Below are 17884 nucleotides of genomic sequence, written 5' to 3'. Positions count from 1 at the left end.
GGGTAGGGCCAGGTCCCCAGGACTGTTGTGCTGTCAATGGAGGCATGTTGGTTGAGGTCCCAAGTCTTGGGTGGCCAGGTGTCTGGGGGGAGTTGGGGATAGTTAGTTTTATAGTTAGCCAGCAGTTAAGAGCAGGTTCAAATCTTTTGCACGAATGTTAGGTTGAAGTTGATATCTACCCAAATAAATTGCCTGTAGATGGTTATGGACCAGACCAAACCCTATCCAAATACATTAAGATAGGGTCTAGGCTAACTTTTTCTTATTTTAAAGGTAAATGCCAGGCATTGTGTTCCAGATGCAGTAGATTGGTTAGATTACCAGATTTGAAGCACACATATTTTATTCATAGTTCAAATAAAATCAAAAAGAGAAAAGGAATTGGAATAACTTAATTCTATTGGAAAACTTAACAGAATAATAGGTAAAAACAAGGACTGCAGATGCTGGAAACAAGAGGCTAGAGTAGAGTGGTGCTGGAAAAGCACAGGTCAGGCAGCATCCGAGGAGTAGGAAAATCGATGTTTCAGGCAAAAACCCATTCCTGATGAAGGGCTTTTGCCCGAAACATCAATTTTCCTGCTCCTCGGATGGCTGCCTCACCTGCTGTGCTTTTCCAGCACCACTCTACTCTTAACAGAATAATATATTATTTAACTACTAAAGAGAGCGAGCGTGAGAGAGCAAAAGTGAGAGCGATCACTGGACCAGGCAAGATGGCACAAACTTTAAATATTTCTCACTAATTATACAGACTAATGCGAGAATTATCCTACTATACAGAGATGTTCCAGTTAGTGCAGGGATTCCCTTTGTAACACTGATGCACACAGTTACTCAATTTGATCAAGTTAATTGTCATAATTTCCTATTATCCAGATGATATTTTAATCCACACTAATAAATCAAAACAAGAGGATTACGTTACTCCAACACACTTTGGTAATCTCTTACATTCACTGCGAGACACACAGCGTGGGAAGTTTAAATAAATATTTTCACTCTTATTTATAGGGTCACACAGAAGTCACATCATGGAAACACGATTCCGGGATGGGATTTTCCCCTCCTGGGAAAATGATGGGAAGAGCAAACTCTAGAATTTTGGGTTAAAGTCCTGGAACTCACTGCCCAATAGTGCTGTGGGTATATCTACACTGCAATGGACTGCTGCAGTAAAGAAGGTGGGTTAACCCCAGCAAGGAACATTATGCCTGACCAGTTTCACATTCCCAAAAGGAATTCTTTTCAGAAGTTGGGACCACCTAAGATCATCATATCTGGTCTTTCACTTGTTGTATGCAGGAGGTTGCAATAAATTCACTAAATTCATTCCAGTTTGGTCATTTGATTATGGTTTCTTTTCTCACTATAATCTATCGTAAAAGCCATCTACAAAAGTATCGTCAACGTTTCCAGGTCTGGAATACAATACAAATATTAAGGGAAGGGACAGTGGAGATGTCCTCTTCAGTTATATTTGCTGTTATTAGCTTTAATAATAAAGCTCCATCTGTTTGTTCTGTGATCTGTACAGCACAAAGAGGGTTAGCTCAGATGGTTAAATGACTCATGTGTGATTCAACAGTGCAGGTTTAATTCTTGCTCAAGCCTTAGTAAACTAGGCTTGAGCAAGAGAAAAATCATAGAATCTCCACAGTGCAAAAAAAGCCATTTCACCCAAGTCCACTCCCACTCAGGGCCAAGCCCCACCCTATGTAACTCGACATTTCCCATCCATCTAGCCTGCACATCCCTGGACACTATGAGGCAATTTAGCATGGCAAATCCATCTCTGACTGTGGGAGGAAACCACGTTGACATGGGGAGAATGTACAAACTCTTGTCACCCAAAGCTGGAATCGAACTTGGGTCCCTGGAGCTGTGAGGCTAACCACTGTGCTGCAGGCAAAGGCAAACTAATATTAGCAAAAACTGCCAAGGGAAACATTTTAGGATGAAGATTGAGTAGACAAGGAGCCGCCTTCAGGGACAACATTTGTGAAATAGGAACGAATGTTTAAAGGTACTGGAATTCTTCATTGTATTCAAACACTACCATCAGTAAACCTCCTTTAGGACACCATTTTGATATTTCAGGATGGGAATGAAACCAGATAAGATCTCCTTGTGAATGACAATACACTACAAAACATCCTAAATGGCCTCAAAAATCAGTAGTCATCAAATCAGCAACAGCTAACTCTCCGTGAAAAACACAAACCAAATGGAAAAAGATGCATTGAAAACCTGAGCAGGAGGAGGCCATTCAGCCCTTTGAGCCTGTATCGCTATTCAGCATGATCATGGCAGACTGTCCAACTCAGTACCCTGCTCCTGCTTTCTCCCCATACCCTTTACTCCTATATCTAACTTCTCCTTGAAAATAGTCTATGCTTTGGCCTCAACCACTTTGTGGCAGAGAATTCCATGGGTTCACCACTCTCTGACTAAAGTGATTTCTCCTTACGATTAGATTAGATTCCCTACAGTATGGAAACAGGCCCTTCGGCCCATCAAGTCCACACCAACCCTCCGAAGAGCAACCCACTCAGACCCATTTCCCTACATTTACCCCTGACTAATGCACTTAACATTACGGGTAATTTACCATGGCCAATTCACGTGACCTGCACATCTTTGGACTGTGGGAGGAAACTGGAGCACCTGGAGGAAACCCACACAGACAGGGGGAGAATGTGCAAACTCCACACAGACAGACAGTCACCCAAGGTGGGAATTGAACCCAGGCCCCTGGCGCTGTGAGGCAGCAGTGCTAACCACCGTGCCGCCTCCAAAATCTCAGTCCTCGATGGCCTACCACGTATCCTCAGACTGTGACCTCTGGTTCTGGAAGTTTTGATTAAACATGTAAAATAAAGTGATGTATTTGGACAAGAGTTCTTTTTATGGTTGTGATTATTTAAAACACGGGTCATTAAGCATCTGTATTTATGTGCAAAGATGTGCGGGTCAGGTGAATTGGCCATGCTAAATTGCCCGTAGTGTTAGGTAAGGGGTAAATGTAGGGGTATGGGTGGGTTGCGCTTCGGCGGGTCGGTGTGGACTTGTTGGGCCGAAGGGCCTGTTTCCACACTGTAAGTCTACTCTAACACTGATGGAAACCTGGCATTAACTGCAGGAAACAAATGAATAGCACAGCTCATTACTCAGACAGACAGTCATGTATGGAGCGAAATTAATAAAATGGGAAAGATCAACTTCCTGTGTTGTCTATGTTAAGATTGAAGCCTGACTGAGAGCCACACTGGAAATGTTTGCAGGCAGATTCAAAAAAGACTAAATCAAATTGCCAAATATGTTAACTTGGTGATTCATTTCATTCCCCTACCTCCCATACAGAAAACTCCGGGAAGTTTGAACGGGATCATCAGTCACTGGCCCACCATCTATTTGAAAATAATGTGGCATGTCTAGGGCTAATTAGGCCACGAAAAGCAGAGAGATAACCAAATTACCTTCAGGCATAAATATTCCCCATTATCACAAATACTGAAGGGTTTTAATTGAATACATCCTATTAACAGACGGTTGTTTAAGTGCAGTCTGCATTTGGGTATCTGAATTCAGTCTGCGACATCTAAAACAGACAACTCAGTGCAAAAAAAATCATAGATCCTCATTGCATTTTGCACAGAACTCCCTTTTGGTAGAACTCAATCTGTTGACTTCAAAGTCAAAGAAAAGTGAGAATGATCTGTAATCAATATTGTGCATTACAGCCGTATAAGCCTTTAATTAGGCCACATTTGGAATAGTGCATGCAGTTCTGATTGCCTCATAAGGACGTGGATGCTTTGCAGAGGGTGCAGAGAAGATTTACCAAGATGTTGTCGGATCTGGAGGGTTTTAGTTACAAGGAGAGGTTGGATAAACTCAGATTGCTTTCACTAGAAAGATGGGGGCTGAGGGATGACCTGATGGAGGTCTACAAAAATTTGAGAGGCGTAGATAGGGTGGATAGACAGAGACGTTTTCCCAGGGAGGGGGGAAGTCAACTACAAGACTTCAAGGTGACGGCGGAATGTTTGGAGGGGCAGGGAAAATTTTTCACACAGCGGGAGTTGGGTGTGTCAAATGCACTGCCAGTAGAGGTGGTGGAAGCAGTCATGTTAGCAACATTTGTTGTGTAGCTTGACAGACAAATGAATGGTGGCGAGCTGAAGGATGGAAACCATATATGGGCAGAAAGTCTAAATATGGATTAAGAATCAGTAGAGGTTTGGTGGGCTAATGGGTCTGTCCCTGTGCTATATTGTATTTTACATAATCCTCAAACTAGTAGTCACAAAGTAATGTCTTGAATGTCTGTTGTAGAATAATTCAATTATAATCTAAAAGAATCTCAGATCACGCAGTCTCTCTGTGCCATGAAACATACATACTTCACTCTGAATTTGTAGTGATCCCACATTGGTAACAGAAGGACAGATTATCTACGTAATTATATTCGAGATACCTATACTGCTGAGGAAGAAAAATAAATAAGATCCATGCACCATGTTTTATACTGGCACCTGGGAGGTTCAAACCAGAAAAATGACTACAAATTTCCTTTAAAGAAAATCTGGCTTTCAGAACTACTGTGGGCTTCTTGGTGTCACATTAAGATATTAACGGTTTACTGTTCATGTTACTAAAAGAGAAGTAAGCATTAACATGAATGATCACCACTCTGCAAAAGTAAGAAAACTTTGCAGATTTCAATGAATTCTAAAAATGTCATGATGTGGAGGAGCCGGCGTTGGACTAGAGTGGACAAAGTTTAAAAATCACCCAACACCATGTTATAGTTCAACAGGTTTATTTGGAAGCACTAGCTTTCGGATGAAGGAGCAAGCGCTCTGAAAACTAATGCTTCCAAATAAACCTGTTGAACTATAACCTGGTGTTGTGTGATGTTTAACTTTCTAAAAGTGTGTTTCTTCCACTTTCTCAGTCGGTCTACAACCAGCCACATTTGGCTGCTTCATATGTTACCCAGCAAAATCAGCAAGTGCCAGATTTAACTGGCGCTGTGTACACATTTTAATTTAATTGCTTCCCTGCAGTTTTAGCACTTCATCTCATGCCAGGAAATGCCAGTAAATGCATCATGTTAGATTCCTTGCTTTCATTAGTGCGACGGTCTCACTTATTTTTCTAATTCTCCTGTTCTCGTTCACAGTTTGCGCCACCAAATTGAGAATAATAGGGCAAGTTGATTCAGGCTGTCGTAATCCTTTAGTGATCACAGGGCGGGACAAATATTCCATCTTTCAGGCAATGTCCCAAGTTTGGCACTGGGATCCCACAGCTTTCAAAAATTTTTTTTCTCAAAAATGTCAAATTATGATCTACAGTTCTTCAGTCATTGCCATCTTTGGAAAGAAATGAAAAAGAAGCTAACTTGCTATCAAGGGTGTCTCCAAAAAGACTGCTTGATTTAACAAGGCTGTTTACAATGAATGACTCGATCATTTGTAAGAAATCATTCACAAGTTGCAGCCTAAATATACCCTAAGTCTATGTATCAAGATCCCTACAGCTAATAAAAGGTGCCTTGTAAATACCTCGATATTACTTCAATTTAAACCAGCAACCAGAGCTGCTTTCACATCCTGTGGAGACACGACTTTTTTTTTAATCCCAGTCTAAGCACGTTATTTAAGTTTGAGCTATCAGAACCGAAGGAGAATTTATTACCTTTAAAAATGCTTCAGCTTATTTATAATTAGACAACTGACACCATCTCTGCCCCCCCATACTATCTTCCAGTGAAGAGAGGGTTTATTGAGAAAATTGTGCAAATCATCTTTCAAAAATAAAATGGTAAGAAATATACACAGATTCACAAACCAACAATCTGGTAATACTCAATTTGGGAATGTTCAATTTGGTTTAATTATTGGAACATGGACTGAAATGGAATAAAAATATAAAAGAGGGTGGGGTTGTGTAAAGTGGGAACATCAGTTTTAAATTTCAGATCCCACCACAGCAACTGGTCGAATCTAAATTCAATTAATCAATCACCATTTTAAAGTTAGTTTCAGTAAAGCTGACCATGGAACTATAGATTGCTGTAAGAACCTATCACGTTCACTAGAGTCTTCAAGTCATACAGCATGGAAACAGGCCCTTCGATCCAATTTGTCCATGACGACCAAGTTTTCCAAACTAAACTAGTCCCCAACTGCCTGCATTTAGCTCATATACCTCTAAACCTTTACTATTCATGTACCTGTCCAAATGTCTTTTAAATGTTGCAACTATATGTTGTATCTACCACTTCCTCTGGCAGTGCATTTCACATATGCACAACCCTCAATGACATTCCTTTCAGGAAGGAAATCTGCCGTTCTTACCTGGTCTGGCCCACATGTGACTCCAGACCCACAGCTCTGAAGAAAGCTACAAAACCGGGGGATTTAAAGAGTCCTCATCCATGAATAACAAAAAGCTAGCATCCAAGTTCAGCAGGTAATAGAGAAGGCGACTGGAATATTTGCCTTCATTTCAAAGGGAATGGAGTGTAATAGGAGAGAGGTTTTGCTATACCTATATAAGACACCAATCAGACCTCAGCTCAAATACTGTGAACAGATTTGGGGCCCCTTATCTATACTGGCATTGAAGGCAGTCCAGAGAAAGTTCACTAGGCTGAACCCGCATATGGAGGGAATACCATATGGGGGAGAAGTTGAGTAGATTGGACCTCTACTTATTGGAATTTAGAACAGAGAGGGGAAATCTTACTCAAACAGACAATCTGACAACTCAACAGGGCCAATACAGGGAGATGGTTTCCCCTTGTGGGAGAGTTTAAAATCAGAAGGCATAATCTCAGAATAAGGAGTCACACATTTAAGACAGAGATGAGGAGGAATGTCCTCTCAGAGGAGAGTGAATCTGTAGAATTCCTTACCGCAGAGGGGGCCAAGGCTAGGTCATTGGCTTTTTTCATCGCTTAAATAGATTTTTTTTAAATCAGTAAAGGAATCAGTGGTTATGGGGGGAAAAGGCAGGAAAATGGAGTTTAGGATTATCAGATCAGCTGTGATTGCATCGAATGATGGAATAGGCTTGATGGGATGTGCAATCTCCTTCCGTTCCTACAACTTTAACCTCCTGAAATGGCCCAAACAGCCAATCAGCTCAATGGCAACAAAACTGGTCTTGCCATGGAGCTCGCACATTCCATGAAAAAAATAAATAAACACAAGACCATCCTTCGATATTTGAAGAGAATCAAAATATGATGCCAGTGAGCTAACCAGGCTGACCCAGTTACGACTTTGGGAAGGTTCCAAATGGAATAACATTCACCATCATAGGGAGTGTGCAGTCATTGGACACAATTCTCTGTGTCTTATATAATATTTAGTTCAAATCGGATAGTCAGTCTAAGATTAGAAATGGGAATCCAATACAGATGACCAAAAGCAAGGCTCTTTGTTCACTAGGGGAAGGGTTGAAAGAATGGAACAGAGAAGAGATGTGTGATTTGATTTTTATTTTAAGTTCAGATTTCAAATTAATGGCATGTGAGTGTTAGTTTAGTTTTGCAAATAGGGTTAAATTAATTAGGCCAGCTTTTTGGTAACATATTTTAAACCAATCTGTGTCAAGGAGTAGGTAACTACAATGATCCCTGAACATAAATGGTCATTTATTGATACTGTGATGGTTTACAAGAGAGGGAAAGCTTTAAGTCATTAACAGAGGAGCAGAAACTAGAATAAGCAAGTTTTTTTTAAAAAGTCATGAAAATGTTTTTGGGTATAGTTGGAAGAAAACCTGACTGCACCCAGACACAATTACAGTCTCTCCTGAAAAGCAAAGGAAATAAGTTACCTCAGTGAAGAATGTGGTTTGCGAAACTTCCAGGTCAGGGGTGTTGGTTAGAATTAAAAGACTCTACCCTCACATTTGTGTGAATATTCCTGGGAAAGTACTTCTCAGCTCACAGGACAAGAACTGAGAAGTAGTTAAGACAAGCTATAAAACAGACATGATAGGAGGCTTCTCTGGATTTTGATCAACTGCAAAGTGATGGCATTAAAGAATAGAAAATAATTTATCTTGAAACCTTTCAAACAGTACTCTATTTAGATAGCTTGATTTGTTTTTCTTCTGGTTTATTGTTAAAACCAAATCTGTAGCTTGCCATACTTAAGTTTCAGTGAAATTAAATTAAAGATTTAAAAAATGATCTATCATGCCTGATTTAACTCTGGGATCGGACTTGTCCAGTAGTAACAACAATTAGGATCTTAACAGGTATTACAGTGGGGAGACCTTGGATGGGTGGGTTTTGCTGAGCACAGTGAATCTGCAGGCTTTATTTCCACAGCATTTCTCTCCAGATTTACTGCTCGCAGCCTGCTGGACAGGGTAAACACCCTGTAGAGTGAGGCAGTCTGTATCAAACTAGGGGCAGAACCGTTACTGGATGGGGAGGCGGGGGAATGTTGAGTAAAGCTTCTACACAAACTTTCTGAAATATCTGCTTCTCACTCTATCCAAACGCGCCGTCATTTGGAGGAGGACGACTTTGAAAACTACTGCCAAAGTCCCGGATTGTCTGCAAGAATTTCCTGAGTTTCTACCTTAAATTTAGTGGGAAAAAAGTGCAGTGTCAGAGAAATAATTACTTTAAAAGATACCACAAATCAGTGAGAACCCCCTGTGGTAATTCAGGAACTCTGCGTTTTCATATTACATGTTGCAAATACCATCGCAAACAGTGCAGGCATCCGTTTCTGCTTGGTTTATAAATCTTTTACAATTAGCTTGATTAATCTTTCCACTTGAAACAAAAGCACCACTTTCTTATCTTGCCTTTTTGTTTGGTCTGATCAATATTCTAGTGCGAAGCCTCTGGAGCCTGCTCCAAATGCCTTTTAATGTATACTCAAAGCCTTACTGACACTGGGAGTTTTGTGAGCATAATTCATTATTCTCATTGAAAGCCTGTGCTCAGCCTGACACCCACAAAGGGGTGTGTGTCTTTTCATTCCTCCCCCCCCACTTCTCCATTGTGCTGTGTGACTTTGTGACTGCTTGGTTGAAGAATGGCTATTCTGCTTGTTTTACCTACTAACAACAGACCGCTGTTTTGTTTGCAACGACAAAATTGTGCCATGTCTACTGTCTAACACAGACGTTGGCAATGATATAGCGCACATCAATGCACATTCCAATGACTTCGAACACTGCCCTCTCACCTCTGCCACACAAACGCAAGTTGTCATTCAGTGTGGAGACAAAATCTCCCTTAATAAATAATCAAAATATTTCTGTTTCCTGGCGGTTTAAACTCTATTTCAAATATGGAATAATTTGAGAATTTATTTCTGCTTATAAAAAGGGATAGAAATTGCTGCAAGTCAGCATATGCTATCAATGAAATATTAACCATTGAATCTCAGAGGTTGTGAATCTCTGCAGTCAAATACCAATGTAAAAGGAATTTGATTAATGGTGCAGTTTCTACTTTTATAATGCGTATTAGCACTTCTTTTGCACATCACCAGAAAGCAGAAATGCAACCTCTATTTTCTACAGAATTGCAACACAGTCAAGCTTAATGCATTGAGATTTCTTTTTCTCTCATTGATAGACAATCTCTGTTAAACCTTTAAACAATATAATACCAGGGATATGGAAATGAAGACAGTACAAAACAGTCTGAAATTTAACATTCCAACTTCCCCATCGGCTTCTCTGGAATTTCTCAAGATGGTCTTTCTGTTGCCAATCTATACAAGTCTGATTTACACTCTAAATTTCCCTGGGCTCCTCCAACTGGTCACTGTAAGCAGAAACTCCACTTACAAGTTATGCAGGTAACTTTGCTTTCAGTCAATCCTCCAAAAGATCCATCAGCCAGTTAGGAGGTTGCACAATGAAATTCACTCCCATAATCTAAAAGTTACTGAACTCCCTTTCTCAATCTTCCCCGACAATTGAGGTGCAGCATTACCCCTGTGGCTTGCCTGGTAATATGTTTAAAACTTTACGGCTGACCATGCATACTATATTTTCACCTCCTTCCCATTTTAAAGTTTGAGCCAGTTCTGTGTCAATTTTTCCATTGTAAATTCCTGAATGTACATTTCCACTGGAAACTGTTAGTGTAAAGTGATCACTCTGCAATTACAACTTCCTACCAGTGGTAGTGATAGTCAGCATCTCAGTCCAGAAGAAACTCCAAGGCTGGGATCTTGTCAAGGTGCTAGGAGCAGGAGATGAACTCTGTCATATGTGAAATGTCAATTTTCAGGACTGTGGGGTGAAAGTTAGGAAGTAATGAATGTAAATGGTCTTCCCTGGTGGTTGGGATTCAGCAACTTCACTGAAATCGTGGCCTAGGTTCGAATCCTGGTCAGGAAAGAGGGCTAGGCAGCACGGTAGCTCAGCGGTTTGCACTGCTGCTTCACAGCACCAGGGACCCGGGTTCAATTCCACCCTCGGGTGACTGTCTGTGTGGAGTTTGCACATTCTCCCCATTTCCGCATGGGTTTCTTCCAAGTGCTCTGGTTTTCTCTGACAATCCAAAGAGGGTCAGGTTAGGTGGATTGGCCATGCTAAATTGCCCATAGTGTCCAGGGATATGCAGACCACGTGGGCTTGCCACGGGAAATGCAGGGTTACAGGGTAAGGGGGCTAGGTTTAGGTGGGATACTCTTCAGTGCACCAGGGAAAGAGTAGTTCTTTGGCGCTGTCCAGGGAGGTCAGGGTATGGCTGAGCAAAGGAGGGAGGTCGGGCCAGAACGACCCTCAGGATGGTTTTGAGAGACAGACGGCAGGTGCTCAATAGACAGAAGGTCAGTCAGCACAAAAGCATGATTGAGAAGAGATCAAGGGCTCAAAAGGTGAAATTGGGAGCAAGAATTGAGAATAATTAAAGGTGATAGAGGGAGATTGAGGTCAATGATGGAGTCAGCTCTAGGTAGAAAGGTTAATCAAGAGGCATGGTAAGTGGCTCAGGAATCACAGAAGGTAATGGATGAAGGGCTGAGGGTGATGGGGGAAGGGCGGAGGTGAGAGGGTGGTGGGCGCATGTTCAAGTTCAAACTCTTTCTCTCTGATGGGTGGAATAAGACCATGGCCTGCAAGGTGTGATTGCTGCACTTCACTATGGCAGCCAGATTTTAGCTACCAAGAAGTAAGAGAAGACTTCCCGCCCCTCCTTCGACTTTGGCTAACCATCATGTAATTGCACGTGGCAATCCCCCTGCTCGGTGGGCGGGCATCACACTCAGTGCCAATTCCTGACTCTAGGACACTTATTGCTGCAGGGAGATTCCACTGGACTTCTTTCAGGTTGTTTGTAACTCTGAACAAAACCTGACATCAGACTATTGTAAAATAATACCATAAAATGTTATCACTTGAAAAGATGGATGAAATTACGTTTGTGTGTCCTTTTTCACCACTCCATTCCCACTAATCACACTTCACCTGAGGGTACATTTCAACTGAACACTCAGTCATGGGAGGTTAAGGGGCATGCATAGTTCCTTGAAAGTTGAGTAGCAGGTAGACAGGGTGATGAAGGTGGTGTTTGGTACATTTGCCCTCATTGGTCAGTGCATTGAGTTTAGGAGTTGGGTTGTCCTGTCTGGCCACAACATGACATTGGTGAGACCATCTTTGGAATACTATGTACAATTCTGGTTGCCAGAGGAAGGATGTTATTAAACTTGAGAGAGTACAGGAAAGATTTACAAGGACGTTGCCAGGGTTATAGGAAGAGGCTGAGGGGTGACCTTATACAGGTTTACAAAATCATGAGGGGCATGGATAGGATAAATAGCCAAGGTCTTTCTCCAAGGCAGGGGAGTTAGAAACTAGAGGGAATAGATTTAAGGTGATATAAAACGGACCTGAAGGGCAACCTTTTCATACCGTGCGTGTATGGAATGAGCTGCCAGAGGAAGCAGTGGAGGCTGGTACAATTAGACCGTTTAAAAGGCATCTGGATGGGTATATGAATAGGAAGGGTTTGGAGTGATATGGGCCAAGTGCTGGCAAGTGAGACGAGGTCAGATTGGGATATCTGGTCAGCACGGATGAGCTGGACCAAAGGATTTGGCTCCACGCTGTATGATACTATGAATGTATATAGTAAAAGCCTTGTAACTCACTTCCTGCAAATGTCAAATCTAGTTCCAGAAACACACTCTCCAACCAACCTTGATGCTAATGGCAACATGCAACCTCGTTCTCTAATATAATACAACAGAACTTTACATTTAGTCGGTAGGATATGGTCAATACAAACTGCAAATGTGTTGCTGGTCAAAGCACAGCAGGCCAGGCAGCATCTCAGGAATAGAGAATTCGACGTTTCGAGCATGAGCCCTTCATTATTCCTGATGAAGGGCCCATGCTCGAAACGTCGAATTCTCTATTCCTGAGATGCTGCCTGGCCTGCTGTGCTTTGACCAGCAACACATTTGCAGCTGTGATCTCCAGCATCTGCAGACCTCATTTTTTACTCTATGGTCAATACAAAGTTACTTAACTCAAATTTGTACAGTACCAAAGAAAACCGTTTTATAGTTCTGCTGCTTATTTTGAATGCATTGTTTTTTAAATGCAAAACAAATTTAAATCAACAGGATAAATTTAAAGTGACTGTGGGAAAAGGGCAGGGATCAAGCATTTGGAGAAATTGCTGGATAAGTTCAGCAGATCTGGCAGGATCTGAGGAGAGAATTTCAGGTCAAGTGGCTCTTCCTTACAGGATTCTTGTGAGGAAGGGTCACTGGACTCAAATGTTACTTTGATTTCTCTTCACAGATGCTGCCAGACCTGCTGAGCTTCACCAGCAATTTCTGTTTGTTTTTTCTGACTTTTCGCATCCGCAGTTCTTTCAGTTTTTATTAAGCATTTGTATCAGTCTGATGGAAGCATCACACTGCCAATTATTATTGCTTACAATATTAAAATGAATATTGAAAATTAAATGAATAGTACTTTGATTCACTGTTTATCCCTGAGACTATTATAAAATACTATTCTCATAATATACTGGTTTGTGCTGAAAATGGGATTAGAATATTTAGATGGCTGTTTTGGGGCAGCACTGACTCAATGAGTCAGAGGACAGTTTTCTGTGCTATAGATCTCTGACTCACTGATTTATTAAAATTTCATAAATAAGCATTTGTAACTGAGGCACCACCGATTACTGTCCATTGTACATGTGCACAATACTATAGCGATGTTTTAAATTTAAAAAACAAGGACTTTGTTTGAGTTTGTTTCTGTCAGCCTATTAAAATGGTGTCATTAATTGATATTTGTAATTATTCTTATAAGAGATATCGCTGCTAGTGTGCATTAATGTCAATAAACCCTTTCAGACACCTGACTGCAACTTGAAAAGATGAAATCAGAAGTCACGTGACACCAAGTTATAGTCCAACAGGTTTATCAAAATCAAAAGCTTTTGCAGTGCTGTGCTGAAAGCCTTCAATTTCAAATAAACCTACTGGACTATAACCTGGTGTCATGCGATTTCTGACTTTGTCCATTCCAGTCCAACAGAGGCACCTCAACATCATAAAAAGGATGAATGATTCGTCATTTATATAAATGATTTGGATGGGAGCATAGGAAGTATAGTTAGTAACAGTATTGCGTACAGGAGTTGGGAGATCATGTTGCTGCTGTACAGGACATTGGTTAGGTCACTGTTGTGAAACTTGAAAGAGTTCAGAAAAGATTTACAAGGACGTTGCCAGGGTTGGAGGATCAGAGCTACAGGGAGAGGCTGAACAGGCTGGGGCTGTTTTCCCTGGAGCGTCGGAGGCTGAGGGGTGACCTTATAGAGGTTTACAAAATTATGAGGGGCACAGATAGGATAAATAGACAAAGTCTTTTCCCTGGGGTCGGTGAGTCCAGAACTAGAGGGCATAGGTTTATGGAGAGAGGAAAGATATAAAAGAGACTGAAGGGGCAACTTTTTCACGCAGACGGTGGTAGGTGTGTGGAATGAGCTGCCAGATGATGTGATTGAGGCTGGTACAATTGCAACATTTAAGAGGCATTTGGATGGGTATATGAATAGGAAAGGTTTGGAGGGATATGGGCCTGGTGCTGGCAGGTGGGACAAGATTGGGATGGGATATCTAGTCTGCATGGACGGGTTGGACCGAAGGGTCTGTTTCCATTCTGTACATCTCTATGACTCTAAGACACCAAAATTGGAGGTGTAGTGGGCAGCGAAGAAGGTTACCTCAGATTATAATGGGATATGAGATCTTGATCAAATGGGCCACTGGACCAAGGAGTGGCAGATGGAGTTTAATTTAGATAAATGTGAGGTGCTGCATTTTGGGAAAACAAATCAAAGCAGGACACTTAATGGTAAGGTCCTAGGAGTGTTGCTGAACAAAGAGACCTTGGAGTGTGGGTTCATAGCTCCTTGAAAGTAGAGTCACAAGTAGATAAGTTGGTAAGGAATGCATTTGGTATATTTTCCTTTATTGGTCAGAGCATTGAGTATATCAGTTGGGAGGTCATTGCAGGACAATGGTTAGGCCACTTTTGAAATACTGCGTGCAATTCTGGTCTCCTTCCTATCAGAAGGATGTTATGAAACTTGAAAGGGTTCAGAAAAGATTTACAAGGATGTTGCCAGGGTTGGAGGATTTGACCTATAGGGAGAGGCTGAACAGGCTGGGGCTGTTTTCTCAGGAGCGTCAGAGACCGGGGGTGACCTCACAGAGATTTATAAAATCATGAAGGGCATGGATAGGAATAGACAAGGTCTTTTCCCTAGGGTGGGGAAGTCCAGAACTAGAAGGCATAGGTTTAGGGTGCGAGGGAAAAGATATAAAAGGACCTAAGGGGCAACTTTTTCACGCAGAGGGTGGTACGTGTATGGAATGAGCTGCCAGTAGAAGTGGTGAAGGCTAGTACAATTGCAACATTTTAAAGGCATCTGGATGGGTATATGAGTAGGTGGTGTCTGGAAGGATATGGGCCGGGTGCTGGCAGGAGGGACTAGATTGGGTTGGGATATCTGGTCGGCGTGGATGAGTTGGAACAAAGGATCTATTTCCATGCTGTACAGCTCTATGACTCTGTGTTCTGCTGCAGGACAATTATTGAAAAAAAAAATTGTTCAAAACTGGGGAAAAAAATACACTTTCTAGACCTCCAGTGCTCTTTAGGTGTGTTATAACCTTGTAAATATGGCATCATTTAAACACGGTTTCTGGACTTGTTCGTGTCAGGATCAGACCTGCACCTTTTCAAGTTGCTAGCTTGTCCATTTAGGTTTTCCAAAACTGCTCCTTGTTTTGTATGTGCTCTTCCAGCAGTGCTTTCAAGGATGGTCAACGTAGCTGTCATGGAATTGAAACAAACCATTCAGCCCATCATATCTGTACTGGCTCTCCAAGCATTTCAACTTCGTGTCACACTCCTATATTTCCCTGCACATTGTTTCCATCCAATGCTTCTTAAATGCCTTAACTGAACCTATCTTCATTATAGCTCCAGACAATGCATTCAATACCCCAACTACTCACTGAGTGAATGTGATTTTTCCTCACCTCACACTTGCTTAATTTGCAAAACATTTTAGAGTTGTGCCCCCGGTTCTCAAACGATCACGAGTTCCAGCCTTTCAGAAAGTTAATGCACTCATCATTACCTCTCTGCAGACCTAAGAGAATGCAAAACATGACTTACCTCAAAAGTCATGCCTTTGATAATGCAGAGCTGTCTCACGGTCTCCGCGACTTGCTCTGCACTTGAGGATCCTGCCTTTTTATCTTCGCCACTCTCTCTCTCAAACAATAGAGTGCTGTGGTAGAATGCCTTCAGCTCCACTGTTAAGAAATACAAATGCTGATTTACAGAATGCCGAGAATTAAACCACAGCCTGTGACACACCAGCAAAGTTCAGAATTCCATTTCCTTCAACTTGTATAAAAGAAATGGTCTTCCATTTCGATAGTTCCCAATCTCTCAAAGCACTTTACAGTCAACAGTGTAGTCATTGTTGAAATGTAGGGGATGTAATGGCCATGCAGCAAGTTCTCAGAAATAACAATGTGATGGACCAGATTATCTGATTTTATAATGTCGGAGAAGGAACACACATTGGACAAAATTAACGATACTGAATTTAATATAGGAAAGCGTGAGATCACGCACCCTAGCAAGGAAAAATCAAAAGCAACTATTATTAAAATGGAGAGAGAGACTCCATAAAGTGTAACACCAGGGGGTCTGAATGTTCTTGTGCACAAACAGTTAGCAGGCAGGTGCAGCAAGTAATTAAGATGACAAATTGAATTGTGGCCTTTGTTACAGAGGGCTTGGATTTTACAAAATGGGAAAGTCTTGTTACAACTGTACAAAGTGTTAGTGAGGCCACACCTGGAGTATTGTGTACAGTTTTAGTTCCTGTATTTAAGAAAGGATATCCTAACATTGAAGGCAACGCAAATAGAATTTCTGTAGGCTGATTCCTAAGACAAAGGGATTGAATTATAAAGAATGGATAAACATAAACATGGTTAGACCTGTACTTTAGGTGAATGAGGGGTGAGGTTACTGAAACATACGAGATTCTGAGGGGCCTTATCAGAGTAAATATTGATAAGATTTGCTCAATGTAATTGCTCAGCCTTCTCCCCTCTGGTCCAGATAATCTCTCCATATAAGAGCAGCAGTTCTTACTACAAGGAAGATCCCCTTGCCTGCTGCATGTCACCTTTAACCTGAAGGCATGTGTTTCTCATTCGTTGATGGCTTGTTCACAAATGTGCAATCTAATTTACCAATGTGCATAGGAGACATTAAACCATTCAAAATAGGTGTTCGTTGTTAGTCTTGAATCCACCGTTAACTAACTTCCTGCCATTGGGAAGCAGCCATTTGCATAATTAAGTGTCTCACACACATTTCTGCCCAGTTCTCAAGTCTGAACCAAGTGTCTCATTGTCCCCAAAGTCATTTGGAAGGATGTTGTGAAAGTTGAAAGGGCTCAGGAAAGATTTACAAGGATGTTGCCAGGTTTGGAGAGTTTGAGCAATAGGGAGAGGCTGAATAGACTGGGGCTATTTTCCCTGGCGTGTTGGGGGCTGAGGGGTGACATTATAAAAAAGTTTATAAAATCATGAGGGGCATGGTTAGGTCAAGTAGTCAGGTTTGTTTTCCCCAGGAAAAGGGAGCGCAAAGCTAGAGAGTGGAGGTTTAAGATGAGAGGGGAAAGATTTAAAAGGGACCTAAAGGGCAACTTTTTCAAAGTGGGTGACATGTGTGTGGAATAAACTGCCAAAGGAATGGTGAAGGCTAGTACAATTACAACATTTAAAAGGCATCTGGATGAATATATGAATAGGAAGGGTTTAGAGGGATATGGACCAAATTCTGGTAAAAAGGACTAGATTAGTTTCGGATATCTGGTCAGCATGGACAAGTTGGACCATAGGATCTGTTTCCATGCTGTACATCTCCGTGACTCTATGATTCTAAATGTGTCACTACTGTCTGAACAAACCCTAAGTTTAAAACAACCTAATCCCATCGTATGATGACTACTCGCCGCATTTGTTGAATTACTCCGGTCAACAGTGATTTTGCCTTCAATATTACTATGCGGCTTTCTATATTTAGTATTGTACAATGTAGGTGGAAGGCGTTTAATAAGAACAGATTATTAACGATTTGTTAAGATTGTATTAACCCCTGTAAAATTGCCCTCGTGATCCGTAGTCCCCAGTCAAAGACAGTTCTGGCAAAGAATCATGCCAGACTCGAAATGTTAATAAAAATAAAAGCAAGAGTAGGTCATTCATCCTATCAAATCTGCTCCGTCATTCAAAAGGAATATAGCTGATCAGCCAAC

Source organism: Hemiscyllium ocellatum, chromosome 20, assembly GCF_020745735.1.
Source record: "Hemiscyllium ocellatum isolate sHemOce1 chromosome 20, sHemOce1.pat.X.cur, whole genome shotgun sequence".
NCBI lineage: Eukaryota > Metazoa > Chordata > Chondrichthyes > Orectolobiformes > Hemiscylliidae > Hemiscyllium > Hemiscyllium ocellatum.
Note: the sequence above shows the minus strand (reverse complement) of the source record.